Genomic DNA, 22,183 nt, shown 5'->3' on the forward strand with positions numbered 1-22,183 from the left:
GTGTGTGTGTGTGTGTATGTGTGTGTGTGTGTGTGTGTGAGTGTGTGTGTGTGTCGGTGACGCTTATAGGACATGTGTGAATGATCTGTGTATCTTTCAGTTGTTATATGAATGATAATTATAAGTAATGATAATGATAGTAGTGATAGTAATAATGATAATGTTAATGGCCGGTTTAATGCGTTAACAGCCACCAGAAGCTGAGAACGAGTAGAACACTCACGGTAAAGACAGTGGAGTTATAAAGAATGGGGGGTCGAACTGACAGTTGTTCCACAAACATGGAGGGAGAGAGAAGTCTGTTGGATATTCATAATTTGACCTGACTCTTGCAGCTGTCGCTACGAGACAGGATGGACCGTACGCGATTGCGTCGCCGAATTGCAGTTCAGGGACGGGGGGATCTCAGGTGGCAGGAGGTGACGGTGGTGGGGTTGGTGCAGTAGCTTCTTCTCAGGCTGCCAGGTAAAGTCCAGGTGTTGGCGAGAGAGAAAAAGGAGGATCAGGGGTCTTGAGGGGCCTCAGGTGGTGTAAGAGCGACTCTAAGGATGATCCTACGGGCTGTTTCCTTAACCCTCTCTGGTAGCTCCTGTTGTGTGGTGGACAGGGAGGAGGACCAAGCCGGGGGAGGCAAAGGTGAGTTAAAAGCTGTCTCGATGTTCTTTTGTGGTGGAAATCCGAGTGTCTTGCGTCGACGTGGCATTACGGACGATAGTTGGAGGATTTCGTTGTCGTGATGGCGCTGATGTCTTCTTTACTGTTTTGTTTATCGTCCAGAGTGTCACTGAGGAGCTTGGTCAGGGGTTATGGGGGGGCCTTGTGAGGCAGCGGAGAGTGGGGCAAGGGTCGGAGGCGAGGCTGTCGTGCATGGCTATGGTCTCAGTTTGACTGATGGGCGCGTTGATGACTGTGACCCATTTTCCTGGAAGTTGTTGTGGGTGTTTTGAATGGTGATGCTGTTGGAGGCGCTGTTGTGCTGTCGTCGACGTACCTCCCTCCTGCAGGGATGGTCAACAGGATATCATTTATGAGTGTAGGAAAGACAAGGATTCGCATCGTTTTTCCCGGTGAGAGGTCACAGGTGAGGGACTGGAACACCTTAAGCATTAGGGCATCAGGGCCCAAGACTCTCCAACACCTTCCACACCTTGCCTGCTATCATCAGACACAACATGGGATACGCAGAGGAGAAGTTCATGAGTGCATTGGGCGAGTACCAGCCAGGCTGTGGGGGCTTATGTGGGCTGCGGCTTCCAACAGCCTTGGCCCGGCACGGGCTGTGGAGGTAGATAGACCTCCAAAGATTTCACCAGGTCTCACTAGATGTTTTCCAGGTAGAGCTGGCCCCTCGAAAACATACGGCCTGGCCACACACACCAGGGGAGTCTGCAAGCCATGAAACTAGTCCTCTTTGTGGATGATTAATTTTATCTATGTGACCGTGCCATTGTTTTCCTTTTGTGTTCCAGATGTATGTTGTGGGTGGTGTGTCCAGGTGTATGCAAGTGTGTGGAGTGTGTCCAGGTGTATGCATGCGTGTGGAGTGTGTCCAGGTGTATGCAAGTGTGTGGAGTGTGTCCAGGTGTATGCAAGTGTGTGGAGTGTGTCCAGGTTTATGCATGTGTGTGGAGTGTGTCCAGGTGTATGCAAGTGTGTGGAGTGTGTCCAAGTGTATGCAAGCGTGTGGAGTGTGTCCAGGTGTATGCAAGTGTGTGGAGTGTGTCCAGGTTTATGCATGCGTGTGGAGAGTGTCCAGGTGTATGCAAGTGTGTGGAGTGTGTCCAGGTGTATGCAAGTGTGTGGAGTGTGTCCAGGTTTATGCAAGTGTGTGGAGTGTGTCCAGGTTTATGCATGTGTGTGGAGTGTGTCCAGGTGTATGCAAGTGTGTGGAGTGTGTCCAGGTGTATGCAAGTGTGTGGAGTGTGTCCAGGTGCATGCAAGCGTGTGGAGTGTGTCCAGGTGTATGCAAGTGTGTGGAGTGTGTCCAGGTGTATGCAAGTGTGTGGAGTGTGTCCAGGTGCATGCAAGCGTGTGGAGTGTGTCCAGGTGTATGCAAGCGTGTGGAGTGTGTCCAGGTGTATGCAAGTGTGTGGAGTGTGTCCAGGTGTATGCAAGCGTGTGGAGTGTGTCCAGGTGTATGCAAGTGTGTGGAGTGTGTCCAGGTGCATGCAAGTGTGTGGAGTGTGTCCAGGTGCATGCAAGCGTGTGGAGTGTGTCCAGGTGTATGCAAGTGTGTGGAGTGTGTCCAGGTGTATGCATGCGTGTGGAGAGTGTCCAGGTGTATGCAAGTGTGTGGAGTGTGTCCAGGTGTATGCAAGTGTGTGGAGTGTGTCCAGGTGTATGCAAGTGTGTGGAGTGTGTCCAGGTGCATGCAAGCGTGTGGAGTGTGTCCAGGTGTATGTATGTGTGTGGAGTGTGTCCAGGTGTATGTATGTGTGTGGAGAGTGTCCAGGTGTATGTATGTGTGTGGAGAGTGTCCAGGTGTATGCAAGTGTGTGGAGTGTGTCCAGGTGTATGTATGTGTGTGGAGTGTGTCCAGGTGTATGCATGTGTGTGGAGTGTGTCCAGGTGTATGCATGCGTGTGGAGAGTGTCCAGGTGTATGCATGTGTGTGGAGTGTGTCCAGGTGTATGCATGTGTGTGGAGTGTGTCCAGGTGTATGCATGCGTGTGGAGAGTGTCCAGGTGTATGCATGTGTGTGGAGTGTGTCCAGGGGTTTGTGTGTTTGAGACGTGTGTCCAGGTGTGGTAATTCTCCCAAGCTGACCCCCCTCCTGACCTTCTCTCTGCCTGAACTTTGCCTCCCCCAGCCGTGTTCTGACCCCCCTCCGCCAGTACTGTACACTTCAACTTTCCTTTCCTCCTTCCCCACCTCACACCTTGCATGTCTGGATTGGCTACTGGTAGGTTTTGGTCGCTGTCAGAGGTATTAGAAATGTTGAACCGCCTTAGCACCACGGTACGACCCTTGAACACCCGTCGCGCTCAAAGGGACGCCCCGAACTGCTCAAGGTTGGTACCGTTGTGCTGAAGGGTCGCACCTTAATGGTCAAGGGTGCACCGTCGTGCCCAAAGGTCGTACCGTAATGCCCAAGGTCGAACCTAAGAGCTCAAGGGTTATATCATCATGCTTAAGCTGATACCGAAGTGCTCAAGGGTGGTGCGGTAGTGCTCAAGGGTCGTGCCGTCGTGTTCAGGATCACCCGCTGTGTGCTCAGTATGTGTGAGTTACGTCGTGATGATTCACATAATGATATGTGTAGCTGCATCATGTTGGTATTTACAGCCGCACGGACGAATGTGTACGTAACCCTCACTAGCGGTCACACATTGGGTGATGGTTAGGCATGAACTGCCATAACCAGTCGGTGCTCTACATCCTTTATACCTTATGCTCTACCCAGTGTTCTACACTAGCTCTCCCTCGTGCTCTACACTAGCTCTACCTCGTGCTCTACCCAGTGCTCTACACTAGCTCTATCTCGTGCTCTACCCAGTGCTCTACACTAGCTCTACCTCGTGCTCTTGCCAGTGCTCTACACAAGCTCTTCCTAGTGCCATACACCCGCTCTGCCCAGTGCTCTACATCCGTTCTACCAGTTGCTATACACTTGTTCTTTCCAGTGCTATACAGCCATCCTCTCCACTGCCATTGCTGTGCATAACCCGCGCCACACTCGCCGCCTCAGCAAGAAGAGCTTCTTGTGTCGGTTAATGGCAGAGCAAAGTTCAGGAGTTAGTGAACGCCCGTGGCGAGTGAGGCAACGGTTAACCTTTGTTGGATGACGTGATCCAGCAGGCTGGTAGTGTCGGCTGAGTGCATGATAGCAGTGGTGTATGGTGCTGCCTCTTGGGTAATGTCCCGCCCCGCACGCCTCGGTCGGAGCGCGTGGTGTGTGTGTGTGTGTGTGTGGTGTTCACAGAGCGTTTCTTAACCCCTCGTAGTACGACCCTTGGGTATTAGGGCGTGACCCTAACCCTTAAAGGAAAGGTCAAGGGCCAGACGATTGTACCCAAGGGTCGTACCCTCCCGCTGAAGGATCGTGCTGTCGTGTTCGAGTGGTTAACCACCCGGCTGTTAGTGGGGTGTGAGGAGTATCATTTATATTCCTCCTTAAGGGATAACTTCACCTCGGGTTTTCAGGGGCTCGACACGAACCCCGGAGCTCGGCCTGGGGTCAGAGTTTTAACCTGGCAGGAATCTGATCTCACAGTCTGTCTGTTCCCGCAGGTCGCATCTCAACAACCAGTTGTGTGCTTGTCTGGTACACGCTCTCCCCCCCTCTTGGTCGTGCGTCCATTTCCTGTCTTGTGTCTGACCACCTGTTTCTGGCCGTTTTACCTGCCAGGTGGTTCGTGAACACCCAGGCCATCGCACCCGAGGGTCGGTGCCGTCGTGCTCAGGAGTCGTCCTGTCGTGCGCGTGGCCAGCACTGAAGCGGTTACCTTCCCAGCTGTGACTTCAGCTGTCCAGGTGTTCCTGGATAGTTGAAGTGGTCACCAGCGGTTTACTTCCTCCGTACTCTCCAGCTGGTTCATACGTATCCAGCTGGTTTTTCATGATCGTCAAAGTCTTGGTTTATTTGTTTATTTTTCCTATCTTTCGTTTGTTTCTGCGTAAATTTTCCTTCTTCTGTTCCACTAGAACCAAACGTGTGCATGTGTTCCGTCGTTGCTCCGGTGTTCCCTGACATCCCTCTTGTTCCGTTATTATGAAGTTACTTTGCTTGTCCGCTCGACTTGACCTGAACTGCCCCAGGTGTTCCTCCAACTTCCTGGCTATTCCATGACTGGACTCGCTGTTCCTTTTGTTAATCTGCACTTCCTCTCCTCTTCTGTTGTTCAGTGTTCTGCTTCAGTTGGTATTGTGAATGAGAATGGGAACAACTTGGTCCCAGACCTATCTGTGAGGGGTAGGAGTGGGTCGAAAACCATCAAGGTAAGGTAAGGTAAGGTCCCAGACCCAGTTGTGGGGGTAGAAGACCTCCGAAACTATCGTAAGGTATACGTAAGGTAAGGTAGGGTCTCAGACCCAGCTGGGGAGGTAGAAGACCTCCGAAACTATCGTAAGGTATACGTAAGGTAAGGTAGGGTCTCAGACCCAGCTGGGGAGGTAGAAGACCTCCGAAACTATCGTAAGGTATACTTAAGGTAAGGTAGGGTCTCAGACCCAGCTGGGGAGGTAGAAGACCTCCGGCGCCATCATGAGGTATACGTAAGGTCCACCTGCATGATTCAGAAACGTCTTCTCTGTCACTAAAGTATAGAGTCATGGGAGGATATGCACCAAGTCCTCATTATGAGTGGTCACGTCTATGGCTCACAAGTCGGGACGAGACGCGCGGCACGTCTGTAAGGTCTTGGTGGACTGGCATGTTATAAGTAAAGTTTTAAATAGGGAAGGAGGTATGTTACTATTTATGTAAATGCCTTGAATGTGCTGGGATATATTTAGATAGATTAACATATGTGCTAAATGGGTGAGGACATTTAAATGCATATAAGTGAATATTACAGTGTATGTATTGAGTAGGCGAGGACATTTGTATGTTTATAAGTAAATATCTCAGGCGAGGATATATGTTTTAAGTAAATATCTTAATCTGGCAAGAATGCTTGTAAATATTGTAAGTAAGTCTTGAGTAGGGAATATTCGTGAATATTGAAATATGTCTTCAAAACGTGAGAACGTATGTGAATATTGAGGCAAGTCCTTCATAAGGGAGGAAAGGTATGTGAATATTGAAATAAGACCTTAATAAGGAAGAAGGTATGCGAATATTTGAAGTAAATGTCAAATAGGGGAGGGGGTTATGTAAATATTGAATGAGATGTCTGGTGTGGAGGGCACGTGTGTCATTGTGTAAATCTAATGTGTTGGGTGTGCGTGAGGACACGTGACACGCTCAACTGAACTACATCATGCTTGTACATACCTGCCTACCTGGGGAGGAGGAGGAGGAGGATCAAACACTGCTGTAACGACGATACTGGAATTGGAATCGGATGCGCCTGTTGTGATCCCTTACTTGTGATAGGGTACAACTGATGGGGTAACGTGATAGGGTATTAGTGATGGGGTAACGTGGTAGGTTATTAGTGATGGGGTAACGTGGTAGGTTATTAGTGATGGGGTAAAGTGATAGGTTATTAGTGATGGGGTAACGTGGTAGGTTATTAGTGATGGGGTAACGTGGTAGGTTATTAGTGATGGGGTAACGTGGTAGGTTATTAGTGATGGGGTAACGTGGTAGGTTATTAGTGATGGGGTAACGTGGTAGGTTATTAGTGATGGGGTAACGTGGTAGGTTATTAGTGATGGGGTAACGTGGTAGGTTATTAGTGATGGGGTAACGTGGTAGGTTATTAGTGATGGGGTAACGTGATAGGTTAGTGATGGGGTAACGTGATAGGTTAGTGATGGGGTAACTTGATAGGTTGATAATGGGATAACATGACAAAGTTAGTCATGCCATGCGAGCAGGATGCGTTGGTGACGGAGCAAGTGTTGTTATACGTTAGTGATGGTGTAGCCGGATATGCGAGTAATGGGGTAGCAAGTTACATTAATAATGAGACAGAAGGATAAGTTAGTAATGCGTTAGTAATGGGGGTTTGATAATGGGTCAGCAGGATACGTTAGTAATGGGGCGGCAGGATACGTTAGTAATGGGTCAGCAGGATACGTTAGTAATGGGTCAGCAGGATACGTTAGTAATGGGTCAGCAGGATACGTTAGTAATGGGTCAGCAGGATACGTTAGTAATGGGTCAGCAGGATACGTTAGTAATGGGGCGGCAGGATACGTTAGTAATGGGTCAGCAGGATACGTTAGTAATGGGTCAGCAGGATACGTTAGTAATGGGTCAGCAGGATACGTTAGTAATGGGGCAGCAGGATACGTTAGTAATGGGTCAGCAGGATACGTTAGTAATGGGGCGGCAGGATACGTTAGTAATGGGGCAGCAGGATACGTTAGTAATGGGGCGGCAGGATACGTTAGTAATGGGGCGGCAGGATACGTTAGTAATGGGGGTTTGATAATGGGTCAGCAGGATACGTTAGTAATGGGTCAGCAGGATACGTTAGTAATGGGGCGGCAGGATACGTTAGTAATGGGTCAGCAGGATACGTTAGTAATGGGGCGGCAGGATACGTTAGTAATGGGGCGGCAGGATACGTTAGTAATGGGGCAGCAGGATACGTTAGTAATGGGGCGGCAGGATACGTTAGTAATGGGGCGGCAGGATACGTTAGTAATGGGGCGGCAGGATACGTTAGTAATGGGGGTTTGATAATGGGTCAGCAGGATACGTTAGTAATGGGTCAGCAGGATACGTTAGTAATGGGGCGGCAGGATACGTTAGTAATGGGGCGGCAGGATACGTTAGTAATGGGGGTTTGATAATGGGTCAGCAGGATACGTTAGTAATGGGTCAGCAGGATACGTTAGTAATGGGGCGGCAGGATACGTTAGTAATGGGGCGGCAGGATACGTTAGTAATGGGGCGGCAGAATATGTTAGGAATGGGTTAACGAGAAGGGTAGGGTTAGGTTTTGTGTTTGTCTTATTAGTGCATGGAGTAACGCTGTTATGTACCATTATCGCCATATAATTTCCCAGCTGTTATGTATCATTATCGCCATATAATTTCCCAGCTGTTATGTACCATTATCGCCATATAATTTCCCAGCTGTTATGTATCATTATCGCCATATGATTTCCCAGCTGTTATGTATCATTATCGCCATATAATTTCCCAGCTGTTATGTATCATTATCGCCATATAATTTCCCAGCTGTTATGTATCATTATCGCCATATAATTTCCCAGCTGTTATGTATCATTATCGCCATATAATTTCCCAGCTGTTATGTATCATTATCGCCGTATAATTTCCCAGCTGTTATGTATCATTATCGCCATATAATTTCCCAGCTGTTATGTATCATTATCGCCGTATAATTTCCCAGCTGTTATGTACCATTATCGCCATATAATTTCCCAGCTGCTTTATGGCAGCCCCGCCTCGCCCTAGCATGCGGGCGAAATTGTTGGAGTTGGAAAATGTTGTTGGGGCGAGTTGATTCCCCGCTGATAAGTTCACGCGCTGGTAATGAACTTTGTGGCGGCTGATTGTGAACTTTACGCACTGTGGTGGCTGCTGGAGGGGTGGTGTGCGTGTGTGTGTGTGTGTGTGTGTGTCCATTAGGGATGGTGGTGGTAGTGGGGGTGTCTTAGGCCCCGAACGTGATGGCGGGAAAGTTTCGTGTCTGTACAGTGTTCGGTATTTCGAATAATCGTGTGCGTTATTTTTCATCGTTAGTTTCATTCCCGACCGTGTATGGGATGGGAGGAGGAGGATGGGAGGAGGGGGTCCTTAGGGAGATGCGTTGCTTGGTTGTTGAAGACTCTCTCGTGTGCACGTGGGATGTGTGGCCACCGTTATTGTACGGGTGTACGTATGGTTGTATGACTGGCGGGCGTGGATGTATGGTCGTAGCTCGGCTGGGTTCGTTAAGGCACCAGTGGTTGGGTTGTTATCGTTCCCGATGCGCCGTTAGTCCGGTTTGATCGTTTCATGTCCGTTGTCCGTGATCCGTGCCTCGTCCATGCCTCGTCCGTTTGACTTTGTATCGTATATCCGTTGTTCGGTTAACGTGTTAACTTTATATCGCCCGTCCTTCGTGTTTTAACTTTGTGTCGTCCTTCCGTTGGCCGTCTATCGTCTGTTAACTAAATACCGTCCTTCCGTTGTCTGTCGATCCCTCGTTAACTTTACCTCGTCCGTCCGTTGTTCGTCATAAGCAGTGAAGACCTCCTGTGAACTGCTTGACCAGCAGGTGATATATTACAAGAACATTCTCCTTCCTCGCATCACAACACAATGTACAACACCAGCCTGTGTCTTGCCCTCCACACATCACAACACAATGTACAACACCAGCCTGTGTCTTGCCCTCCACACATCACAACACTGTACAACACCAGCCAGTGTCTTGCCCTCCACACATCACAATACTGTACAACACCAGCCTGTGTCTTGCCCCCCACTCATCACAACACATTGTACACCAGAGTGCAGGACTTCTTTACCCAGGAAGAAGTTATGTTTCTTAGTGAGGTGTACAGACACCTGCGCCGTCTTTCATGTCAAGATCTGACAGGTGCAGAACGTAATCCACAGCTTCGAACTGGGTGTCAAAGACCTCGCATATAATAGACAGAGACTATAAGCAACAACACAGAAATCAGTCAAGTCATCCGGTGTGCCACAAGTTGATGCAGAACACACAAGACAAGCGAACATCATCATCGTGTCACACAAGAAGGAGTGATAGATTCAAGAATTGTTATTTCCCATGACTCTACCTCCCGGGAGCACATGTGTGTCAGTATCGCATCTTCATCAACGTGGCAGGCTGGAGATTTTGCGAACCGTCGAGACGAGAGGGAAAAACTGACCTCAGCGATTATACTTTCGAGACGAGAATGCGGGTGTGTGCCAACCCCGGGGTCTTAAATGTTGGGAGATATCGATAGATCTGCCACAGTCCCCACTGACTTGGTCAGGACTCGAAGCTGCTCAAATACTTACGGTCGTGCAGGGTTTGCCTCTCTGGTCCTCGAATGGGAGCCATGCAGCACGGTATATAGGTAACAGCCCCATCGTGATAGGCAACCTCCCAGATCCATACTGTGAGATTATATAGTATAGTTGAAGCTCTAGACGTGGGAGGAGGCCACACGCCAACACCTGTAGGTATTAGAAACTGGGAGGTTATTTGAAAACCCGGGGGGGGGGGGCAAGACTTGAACGCTGTACCGACAGATAGTATAAATGTTTTGGGTCAACCAGGGGGAAAAAACGTGTATATATTCTACCTGATCATCCAAGCTGCATTTTATGTATATATATATATATATATATATATATATATAGATAGATAGATAGATAGATAGATAGAGAGAGAGAGAGAGAGAGAGAGAGAGAGAGAGAGAGAGAGAGAGAGAGAGAGAGAGAGAGAGAGGTCCATGGACCGCGGCCAAAGATATCCTGTCTGACCACACACTGGGTCGGAGGAGGTAGCGACAAGCCTGCACATAAAATCCAGGTTAAGACTTACGTAAACACCGATCAATAACACTTACAAATATTTTGTGGCTGGGGACGCAGCATTATGCATAAGTTAAGAGTGTGAGTGATGCAGGTGTCAATAGCGGCCGAGGGATCATTTATAGTTGGGATTTATCAGCGCCGGCCAGACAGGTTGGGGCTGTGAGAGAGGGAGGTGGGTGTGCCAGCCACAGGGGGACGCTGCTCATGCTACATTATTCCAGGTGATTGACAAAGTTATAATGGGGTCATTACCAGGGTCACGCTCCGCCCCACTCACTTTCAATACACTTTTCACGGGAACTGGTCCGATGCAGCTGCACCTGCTCGTTAGCCCCTGGCGCACGACGGTACGGTCCTCGAGCATGACGGTACGATCCTTGGGCGTGACGGTACGATCCTTGAGTGCACGACTGTACGGTCCTTGAGCATGAAGGTACGGTCCTTGAGTCCGACGGTACGATCCTTAGGCACACCACTGCAATCTTTGAGCAGGACGCTATGACCCTTGAGCATGACGATACGATCATTTAACACGACATTCCGATCCTCGAATAGGACGGCACGACCCTTGAGCACGACGGCACACGACCCTTATTGGGTCAAGTGGAAGGTTCGTGTACCGTCGCACTCAAGGCTGCGGTAGCCAGGTACTATGTCAATGCTTGATACACATTTCAGACACCTTGCAAGATGTCTTGCTATTAGCCAGACAGACCAACCATGGCGTGTGTTCATTATGTATAACGCTACATGTATTGTTCTGTAGGAGGGTGAGGGAATGTGTCCCGTGCATTGTAGTACACTAGGGAGGATGTTACGCGACACTGTCACTGTGGTGAGGTACTGACGTGTTCTCTCTCTCTCTCTTCCACAGGTAATGTGAGGCGGGAGTCGCCAACCTGAGGTCAAGTGGGTAATGTATGATGATGATGATCAGGGATCTGGAAGGGCCTGTGTGTCTCTTATTGCTGGTTCTTGACCCCTCATACCACCACCACCACCAACACCACCACCACCACTGTCATCATCACCACCATCATCATCACCACTATTACCTCCCAGCCTCGCTGTTCCACCCCTCCTCCCTCCGTCATGTCCAAGTAACATGGAGTCTGTAAACCTTCTTCGTGATCTTATATTACTATTATTATGTAACCTCGGGGAGCCCTTATCCAAGGGTTCCTGCTGCTTCAAGGCTGCCCTACAGTCAGTAGCAGGGAAAGGATGGAATCCATCGGAGTGAGACGTTCTTCGAGGAGATTATACTCTGGTCACACACCCTCGTCGAAAGTGACTTGGTGTTACCGGACTCCTCCAGCTCGAAGGTATACCACGAGTGAAAAGCAACCTATAGCTCGGCTGTATCATTGGGACTAGAGTCTCGTCAAAAAACTTCTAATTTCAAAGAAGTCTGCGTTCCCCTGCCACTGGAAGTAGCGCAGCCTTGGGCTACAGGAGGCTGTAGGAAGTATCCTTGGTAACACCAGAACCCTTTCATAGACATTGGTCCTTGGATAATTATGAATTATATATATTGATAAATTTATTTATATATATTTCCCCCAAGACTTCTCTGTGTGAGAGAGTCCTGGAATTACCCAGGACCTCCTTGTTAAGGCTTCTGGGACCCAAGGCTGCGCTTCGTCCAGCGGCAGGGAAGTCTGGACTCTTTGGGAGGGAGAAGTTCTTTGACCGAGACTTTGTACTCCCATTGATAACAGCCTCGCTAAAGGTTACTCTTCACTCGCGGTGTGACCTCTTCAGGGGGAGTCCGGAAACACACACACACACACACACACACACACACACACACACACACACACACACACACACACACATGAATAGAACGTGCATGAGGATGATCCAGTGTCATGAAGTATGGTACGAGAGCCTCTGAACCGACCAGGGCGGTGTGATAACACAGACAGGCGAGGACACTGTGGCCTGACAGTGCTCTCCACCACAGCCCTTGACCGTGACGCGATCATCGCTCGAGCATCCCTGCCTCACTCACTCATCCTCACCCGCTCGCAGGAGTGAGTCGGTACGTGCCTCACAACCTCCTCTCTCTCTCTCTCTCTCTCTCTCTCTCTCTCTCTCTCTCTCTCTCTCTCTCTCTCTCTCTCTCTCTCTCTCCCGCCAGGGTTAAGGAGCAACTTAGTGGTAACTTTCTAGTCTTGTGTGTGTGTGAGTGTGGGGAAACAGCTTCCTACAGAAGTGTCATGGTAATACCAGAGGCGCTGCTTATCCCTAACACGGTGCCATGGTTCCTACTTCTCGCCATACCTTCTATCGGTCATTATAACCTTGAGGGTTATTAAGGTCTTAAGTATCTTCAGTCCTTACTCTAACACGTATTGATTCATATTTTGTACTACAAATTCAAATGGTAAAATAAATTTAACATCTTTTAGGAACCAGAGCAGGAACGCGGATGCAATGTCAGGATTTTATTTGCATTTTCAGATCTCGCTTAGACGGTGTTATGAGGTGGGACGTTGAAGTGGAAATGTTGGTGGGTTAGTGATGGGTGAGGTTTGGTGATGGGGTGATCGATGGGGGTGGAGTGAGGTGTGGTGGTGAAGTGATGGGCTGAGTGGTGGGGATGAGGTGAGATGCGGCGTTGGAGTGATGGGTTGAGTGATAGGGATGAGTTGAGGTGTATTGTTGGAGTGTTAGGATAAGGTGTAGGTGGGGTGAGTGGTGGGGTTGAAGTGAGATGCGGCGTTGGAGTGATGGGGTGAGGGTGAGATGAGCTCTCCGGTACTGAGGAGATAAGGTGAAAGGTGGAATGTTGGGGTAAAACTGTGATGTTGTAGTGATGGGATTTGGGTAAGCTGTAATAGGATGAATGTTGGGGGTGGGGTTTGGTGGAGGAGTGATAGAGTAAGCGGTTAGGGGTGGTGGTTTGGTAGAGGAATGATGAAGTAAGCGGTTGGGGGTGGGGTGGGTGATGGCTGCTCCATCACTGTGGATAAGCTGGCGGGCTGGCTGGTGTTGTAGGTGTGTGTGTGTGTGTGTGTGTGTGTGTGTGTGTGTGTTGCCACGGTAACGTTGTTGCTTCACTCTCCCTTTCTCCTCTCCTTCCACCCTCACTCACCTGTGTGGCTGTTGTGTTTGTCACTCCTCCAACCATGATAACCTCACTATCATTGGTCCAGTCGGAACATCTACACGGCCATTGCATTCAACAATGGTATTTTGACGATATCCTGATATATGTATATATATATATATATATATATATATATATATATATATATATATATATATATATATATATATATATATATACTTTGTTCTTATAATTCATCTAATGACGTAAGATTTTCAGCTTGCTTATTACGGTCTTTCGTTCCCAAGCGCTTCGTAGTTCTCTGGTTATGGCAGTGGTTAAGTACCGTTGATCTCTTGGTAGTTCTGTAAAGATGACATTTCTCAATCCCCTCAAGTACTTGGATTAGATTTAGTATTACAAAGTTGTCCCAGGAATTGACGATTCTTAAAGGTCTCTACTGTTGTCAGATTACAGTGATTTCTTTAGTAACATTTCACGGTAAGGTAGATGATTTAGGAAGGATTTTCTTCCATACTTGATTGCCTTTTCCCGCGTTAGCAAGGCAGCGCCAGGAACGGACGAAGAAAGGCCGCATCCGCTCACATCCATGCTGTAGCTGTCATGTGAAATGCACCGAAACCACAGCTCCCTGTCCACATCCAGGCTTCACAGACCTTTCCATGGTGTGCCATGGACGCTACACATGCCCTGGTTCAGCCCATTAAGAGCATGTCGACCCCTCTATACTACATCGTTCCAACTCTTTCTATCCCATTCACACCTTTCTCCCTCCTACATGTTCAGGCCCTGATCGCTCAAAGTCTTTTTCACTCCATCCTCCCATCTCCAGTTTGGCCACCCCGTTCATGTTCCTTCTACTTCTGACACATATATCCTCTTTGTCAACCTTTCCTCACTCATTCTCTCTATAAGTCCAAACTATTTCAACACACCTTCCTCAGCCTTCTCAACCACACCCTTTTTATTACTACAGCTCTTCTCTTACCCTTTTATTACTTATTCGATCGAACCACCTCACACCACATACTGTCCTCAAACATTTAATTTTCAACACAGCCATATATATAGCCCACGCCTCGCATCTATACGATATTGTTGGGACTACTATACCTTCTAACATACCTATTTATGCCCTCCCATATAACGTTCTCTGTTTCCACACATTCTTCAGCGCTCCCAGAACCTTCGCCCCTTCACCTATCCTTTGACTCACTTCCGCTTCCATGGCTCCATTCGCTGACATGTCCGCTCCCAGGTGTCTAAAACTTTACTCCCTCCAATTTTTCTCCATTGAAATTCACACCCCAGCTGCCTATCTTTCACCCTGATGAACCTAATAACCTTGCTTTTATTTATATTTAATTTCAACCTCCTCCTTTCACACATTTTTTCAAACTCAGATACCAACTTGTGCAGTTTCTCACTCTAATCCGCCACCAGTGCTGTATCATCCGCAAACAACTGCCTCATTTGGCCCAGGCCCTCTCATATCCTATAGAGTGCATGCTAACCCCTCTCTCCGAGACTCTCGCATTTACCACTCTCACCATCCTATTTATAAGCAAATTAAACACCAAGTTGACATCATTCACCTCTGTCGCGGAATAACCTTTACTTGAAGCCATTCACTCTCCTGTCTTGCTTCTCGTTCACTTGTCAATGCTTTTAGCAGCTTTGCTTCTTCATATACTTTCTCGATATCCATAATTGTCACATACAAATCCATCTGTATCTCTATTTCTCGCACACTTTATTTAAACCGAACACCTAAATTACACCTTGAATCACAAATCCTCAACTGTTTCTGAAGCCACTCTCGTCTTCTCCTTTTGATGCTCTGTACGTCTTCACCCTTCTCAGTCGTTACCCTGCCATACAAATTACCAGGTGCACTTAATAAGCTTATACCTCTGTAGTTTGAACACTTCTTTATCCCTCTTCCCTTTAAACAGTGGCACTATATATGCATTCCCCAAATCCTCAGGCACCTCACCATGATCCCTACATACTTTAAAAATCCTAACTGACCAATCAATAACAGTCACCCCTTTCCGTAAAATAATCAACTGCTATACCGTTCACTCCAGCCGCCTTGCCACATTTTATCTTACGTAAGGTTTTCACCACTTCTCTCTTACCTAACCAGTCTTTATATGACTCTCTCACTTCGCATACCACCCTAGCCCAAACACCCTACATATGCCACCACCTTATTATCAAACACATTCAACAGTCCTTCAATCAGTCCATCAATCCGTGTCCTCTTCGCTTGATCACTATCTGTTACTACGACCCCTTTTGCTCCCTTCACCGATGTTCCCCACTTTGGTCTCTTGTTTTACGCACGTTACTTGCCTCCTTCCAAAACATCTTGATCTCACTAAACTTTACTGATACTTGGTCATCCCAACTCTCAGGAGTTAAGGAGAGTATACGCTGTTCTTGAGGTCTTGTCAGTCTTGGAAGGGAATGAAAGAAGGTGGATTCACTGGGTCATCTCTCGTCCTCCGGGAGGCCAGACGGCGTCCCTGGGTTGCAGCTCGTACCGTTATCCCCAGACGTTGTTCTTGTTATTGATAGATGTTTGCCGGTATCACAGGAGTCTTTAATAAGGTTGTGAATGACACAAGGCCTCCTTCCTAGAAATTGGGCATGGGGTAATTATGAATATATATATATATATATATATATATATATATATATATATATATATATGTAAATGTGAATAAGAGCAAGGTAATTAGGTACAGTAGGGTTGAGGGTCAAGTCAGTTGGGAGGTAAGTTTGAATGGAGAAAAACTGGAGGAAGTAAAGTGTTTTAGATATGTGGGAGTGGATCTGGCAGCGGATGGAACCATGGAAGCGGAAGTGGATCATAGGGTGGGGGAGGGGGCGAAAATCCTGGGAGCCTTGAAGAATGTGTGGAAGTCGAGAACATTATCTCGGAAAGCAAAAATGGGTATGTTTGAAGGAATAGTGGTTCCAACAATGTTGTATGGTTGCGAGGCGTGGGCTATGGATAGAGTTTGCACACCACCTCGACCAAAACACCCTATATCTGCCACTCTATCATCAAACACATTCAACAAACCTTCAAAATACTCACTCCATCTCCTTCTCACATCACCACTACTTGTTATTCACTCTTCTTTTCTGAAAACCCATATATATATATATATATATATATATATATATATATATATATATATATATATATATATATTTATTTTTTTTTTCAAACTATTCGCCATTTCCCGCGTTAGCGAGGTAGCGTTAAGAACAGAGGACTGTGCCTTTGAGGGAATATCCTCACCTGGTCCCCTTCTCTGTTCCTTCTTTTGGAAAATTAAGAAAAAATGAGAGGGGAGGATTTCCAGCCACCCGCTCCCTTCCCTTTTAGTCGCCTTCTACGACACGCAGGGAATACGTGGGAAGTATTCTTTCTCCCCTATCCCCAGGGATAATATATATATATATATATATAGATATATATATATATATATATATATATATATATATATATATATATATATATATATATATATATATTGTCATTTGTCTGATCCTAGGTGTTATATATATATATATATATATATATATATATATATTGTCATTTGTCTGATCCTAGGTGTATATTATGCCTGCCTGGAGGCCTGGAGAGCACGCGGTTGGTAAATCGATGTCTCCCTGAACCAGTTGCTGTACAGACCCTGAGGGAGCATATTGTCAGGAGGTTCAGGTGCATTAGCAGCGTCCTGGACGCTTCCCTGGCGGCAGGGATGGCAAAAATGAAAATACCTGTAATTAATGTATCTGTGAATTTTTATTGTAAGTTTTCAGTCGTGTATGGAGATGATTCTTTAAGTTTTAGACATTTTAGAGAAAAAGAAAATTGCAGACACGTCTGGTTTATGAATGGTAATGACAAATGTTGTGAAAGCTTCGTTGTAGTATGTTGTATGTTGTTGTTGTATGTTGTAGTAACAACATACAAGGAAGAGTAGAGGCATTAAACACGAACTCGGCGAGTGAGGGAGGTAACTGGGTTACTGTCTTCCCCTAGCATGAGCAGACACGGGGCTGTCTGTCCACCAGCCCTGTAGTTACACGATAGTCATGTAGTGTCGCTGTATTGTCTTGTGGATGGCGGGTGTGGTAGCTCGTAGCGGTGGTTGCGATAGTTGTGATGGTGTGGGTGCTGAGCCCTGTGGTGGTTATGGTTGTGGTGGACGTGGTGGTATGGTCCGCCGTAGTGGTCTTAGTGTTGTATCCGGCGTAGTCTGCGGAGGCCTTCTATCCTCCCCCTCCTCCTCCACACACACACACACACACACACACACACACACACACACACACACAGCTGAGGCTGAGTCCAAGCTGCTGTGTAGGGTCGTTGGTCAATCAAGCTGTTGGTATAACTGGTCCTTGCACCACCTGCTTGATCTGGTGCAGCGTATGATTACTTATCCAGAATCTTCGTTGTGCTTTCCGTTGTATTTATGATGCCTGCAAGTAGGTAATATTTTTTTTTTCCAGAGACCCGTGCTTGCCGTGGCAATAGTGAATTCATTTTTGAGCGTAGGTTGGTGGACCAAGCCTTCTAGGATTCTCCACCTGTGAATGATGTGCTTCTCTCGTCTGCGCTCCCTCCAATCTCACGTCGTTCCCTGGTGTCAGGGTTCCTCACCGCGTCAGTGTAGGCCATGAAAAATCCATGCAGTTTCGCCCACAGTGTGCGATGATGTTAAGACTCAGGAGTGTGCGCGTCGTGAGAGTATTATTAGCGCCTTACAGTGCGTCATCACTGGATAATTCTCCCTTGTCTTGAAGATCCGCAGGATCCACCCAACCATCCTTTCGAAAGAGGCAATTGTTTCCCTGTTTTATCCGCTGCAGGTAAGGCCGTCAAGACGTTATTGCCCCAAGGTCGTGCGCATTCTTCAGTTGTGATATGACGATATGTGGACTCGTCCGGTATTCTGTACTGTTCTTAAAATCTTCAGACTCCCCGGGGGAAGGAATGTTGTTTCCTGTGGTCTCGTGGTGGTAGTAGTTCTGCGGTGTCTTCTGCTTGCCAGATTTTCATACTTTATCCACTATCATCTGCATACCAAAGGATGATACCAAATTGTGACTAGTGTTTGTGTCATTGTCATGAGGAAGAGAATGTGTGCGGGTTACATTGGCTTGGGAACTCAGTTATTTATTTATTTGTTTATTGATTTGTTTATTCTTTTTTTTACCTTGGAGGCTTTAAGATATGCCTGATTTATAACAGCGTGTTCTGCTGTGGTTGTTCACAATTTGTATATCCATCTTCCAGTTTCAGTGGTTATTCCGATTCTCTGCATGGCATATACTATGCTACGACACCGTGTTCACATTTCTGAAATGCCTCTGCAAAAGCTGTTTATATCACATCAACATTATTCGTTTGTTCTCCAGTGGCTCTTATTACTGTGGTTATCCAAACTAAAAGAGGCAAAATCGTCCCACCTTGAAAACATGTACACCTGGGTTACCTGGGTTAAGCAGATTATTCGATTTCTTAAAGTAAGTCGGTTTACCTTTATGACTCACTCATTATGACTCAGTCATTCTGATAAAGTGCCATGTTGGTACATCTGTTGGTAGTTTTCTTCGTCTTGTAGGCTGGGGCGCCCGAATCAGTTCTAAATTTGTGGGGATGATGCAAGACTCCAAAGCGCTCGGCCAGTGTACAATATTTAATGTGTGTGTGCGAGTGGAAGTGCTATATAGTGTTGGTGAACGTGCTATATAGTGTTGGTGAACGTGCTATATAGTGTTGGTGAACGTGCTATATAGTGTTGGTGAACGTGCTATATAGTGTTGGTGAACGTGCTATATAGTGTTGGTGAACGTGCTATATAGTGTTGGTGGGCGTTTTGGTGTTGGTGGGCGTTTTGGTGTTGGTGGGCGTGCTGGTGTTGGTGAACGTGCTATATAGTGTTGGTGAACGTGCTATATAGTGTTGGCGGGCGTGCTATATAGTGTTGGTGAACGTGCTATATAGTGTTGGTGAACGTGCTATATAGTGTTGGTGAACGTGCTATATAGTGTTGGTGAACGTGCTATATAGTGTTGGTGAACGTGCTATATAGTGTTGGTGAACGTGCTATATAGTGTTGGTGAACGTGCTATATAGTGTTGGTGAACGTGCTATATAGTGTTGGTGAACGTGCTATATAGTGTTGGTGAACGTGCTATATAGTGTTGGTGAACGTGCTATATAGTGTTGGTGAACGTGCTATATAGTGTTGGTGAACGTGCTATATAGTGTTGGTGAACGTGCTATATAGTGTTGGTGAACGTGCTATATAGTGTTGGTGAACGTGCTATATAGTGTTGGTGAACGTGCTATATAGTGTTGGTGAACGTGCTATATAGTGTTGGTGAACGTGCTATATAGTGTTGGTGAACGTGCTATATAGTGTTGGTGAACGTGCTATATAGTGTTGGTGAACGTGCTATATAGTGTTGGTGAACGTGCTATATAGTGTTGGTGAACGTGCTATATAGTGTTGGTGAACGTGCTATATAGTGTTGGTGAACGTGCTATATAGTGTTGGTGAACGTGCTATATAGTGTTGGTGAACGTGCTATATAGTGTTGGTGAACGTGCTATATAGTGTTGGTGAACGTGCTATATAGTGTTGGTGAACGTGCTATATAGTGTTGGTGAACGTGCTATATAGTGTTGGTGAACGTGCTATATAGTGTTGGTGAACGTGCTATATAGTGTTGGTGAACGTGCTATATAGTGTTGGTGAACGTGCTATATAGTGTTGGTGAACGTGCTATATAGTGTTGGTGAACGTGCTATATAGTGTTGGTGAACGTGCTATATAGTGTTGGTGAACGTGCTATATAGTGTTGGTGAACGTGCTATATAGTGTTGGTGAACGTGCTATATAGTGTTGGTGAACGTGCTATATAGTGTTGGTGAACGTGCTATATAGTGTTGGTGAACGTGCTATATAGTGTTGGTGAACGTGCTATATAGTGTTGGTGAACGTGCTATATAGTGTTGGTGAACGTGCTATATAGTGTTGGTGAACGTGCTATATAGTGTTGGTGAACGTGCTATATAGTGTTGGTGAACGTGCTATATAGTGTTGGTGAACGTGCTATATAGTGTTGGTGAACGTGCTATATAGTGTTGGTGAACGTGCTATATAGTGTTGGTGAACGTGCTATATAGTGTTGGTGAACGTGCTATATAGTGTTGGTGAACGTGCTATATAGTGTTGGTGAACGTGCTATATAGTGTTGGTGAACGTGCTATATAGTGTTGGTGAACGTGCTATATAGTGTTGGTGAACGTGCTATATAGTGTTGGTGAACGTGCTATATAGTGTTGGTGAACGTGCTATATAGTGTTGGTGAACGTGCTATATAGTGTTGGTGAACGTGCTATATAGTGTTGGTGAACGTGCTATATAGTGTTGGTGAACGTGCTATATAGTGTTGGTGAACGTGCTATATAGTGTTGGTGAACGTGCTATATAGTGTTGGTGAACGTGCTATATAGTGTTGGTGAACGTGCTATATAGTGTTGGTGAACGTGCTATATAGTGTTGGTGAACGTGCTATATAGTGTTGGTGAACGTGCTATATAGTGTTGGTGAACGTGCTATATAGTGTTGGTGAACGTGCTATATAGTGTTGGTGAACGTGCTATATAGTGTTGGTGAACGTGCTATATAGTGTTGGTGAACGTGCTATATAGTGTTGGTGAACGTGCTATATAGTGTTGGTGAACGTGCTATATAGTGTTGGTGAACGTGCTATATAGTGTTGGTGAACGTGCTATATAGTGTTGGTGAACGTGCTATATAGTGTTGGTGAACGTGCTATATAGTGTTGGTGAACGTGCTATATAGTGTTGGTGAACGTGCTATATAGTGTTGGTGAACGTGCTATATAGTGTTGGTGAACGTGCTATATAGTGTTGGTGAACGTGCTATATAGTGTTGGTGAACGTGCTATATAGTGTTGGTGAACGTGCTATATAGTGTTGGTGAACGTGCTATATAGTGTTGGTGAACGTGCTATATAGTGTTGGTGAACGTGCTATATAGTGTTGGTGAACGTGCTATATAGTGTTGGTGAACGTGCTATATAGTGTTGGTGAACGTGCTATATAGTGTTGGTGAACGTGCTATATAGTGTTGGTGAACGTGCTATATAGTGTTGGTGAACGTGCTATATAGTGTTGGTGAACGTGCTATATAGTGTTGGTGAACGTGCTATATAGTGTTGGTGAACGTGCTATATAGTGTTGGTGAACGTGCTATATAGTGTTGGTGAACGTGCTATATAGTGTTGGTGAACGTGCTATATAGTGTTGGTGAACGTGCTATATAGTGTTGGTGAACGTGCTATATAGTGTTGGTGAACGTGCTATATAGTGTTGGTGAACGTGCTATATAGTGTTGGTGAACGTGCTATATAGTGTTGGTGAACGTGCTATATAGTGTTGGTGAACGTGCTATATAGTGTTGGTGAACGTGCTATATAGTGTTGGTGAACGTGCTATATAGTGTTGGTGAACGTGCTATATAGTGTTGGTGAACGTGCTATATAGTGTTGGTGAACGTGCTATATAGTGTTGGTGAACGTGCTATATAGTGTTGGTGAACGTGCTATATAGTGTTGGTGAACGTGCTATATAGTGTTGGTGAACGTGCTATATAGTGTTGGTGAACGTGCTATATAGTGTTGGTGAACGTGCTATATAGTGTTGGTGAACGTGCTATATAGTGTTGGTGAACGTGCTATATAGTGTTGGTGAACGTGCTATATAGTGTTGGTGAACGTGCTATATAGTGTTGGTGAACGTGCTATATAGTGTTGGTGAACGTGCTATATAGTGTTGGTGAACGTGCTATATAGTGTTGGTGAACGTGCTATATAGTGTTGGTGAACGTGCTATATAGTGTTGGTGAACGTGCTATATAGTG

At 46.3% G+C, this 22,183-nt stretch overlaps 1 protein-coding gene across 6 annotated transcripts in view; it reads left to right on the top strand.

Annotated features, from left to right (window-relative positions):
• Positions 1-22,183, top strand: part of Snrk (SNF related kinase) — an 852,818-nt gene that overhangs the window by 283,634 nt on the left and 547,001 nt on the right. The gene's annotated exons all lie outside the window — the stretch shown is intronic.

The sequence above is a fragment of the Panulirus ornatus genome, chromosome 7 (genome assembly GCF_036320965.1).
Source record: "Panulirus ornatus isolate Po-2019 chromosome 7, ASM3632096v1, whole genome shotgun sequence".
Taxonomy (NCBI): Eukaryota; Metazoa; Arthropoda; class Malacostraca; order Decapoda; family Palinuridae; genus Panulirus; species Panulirus ornatus.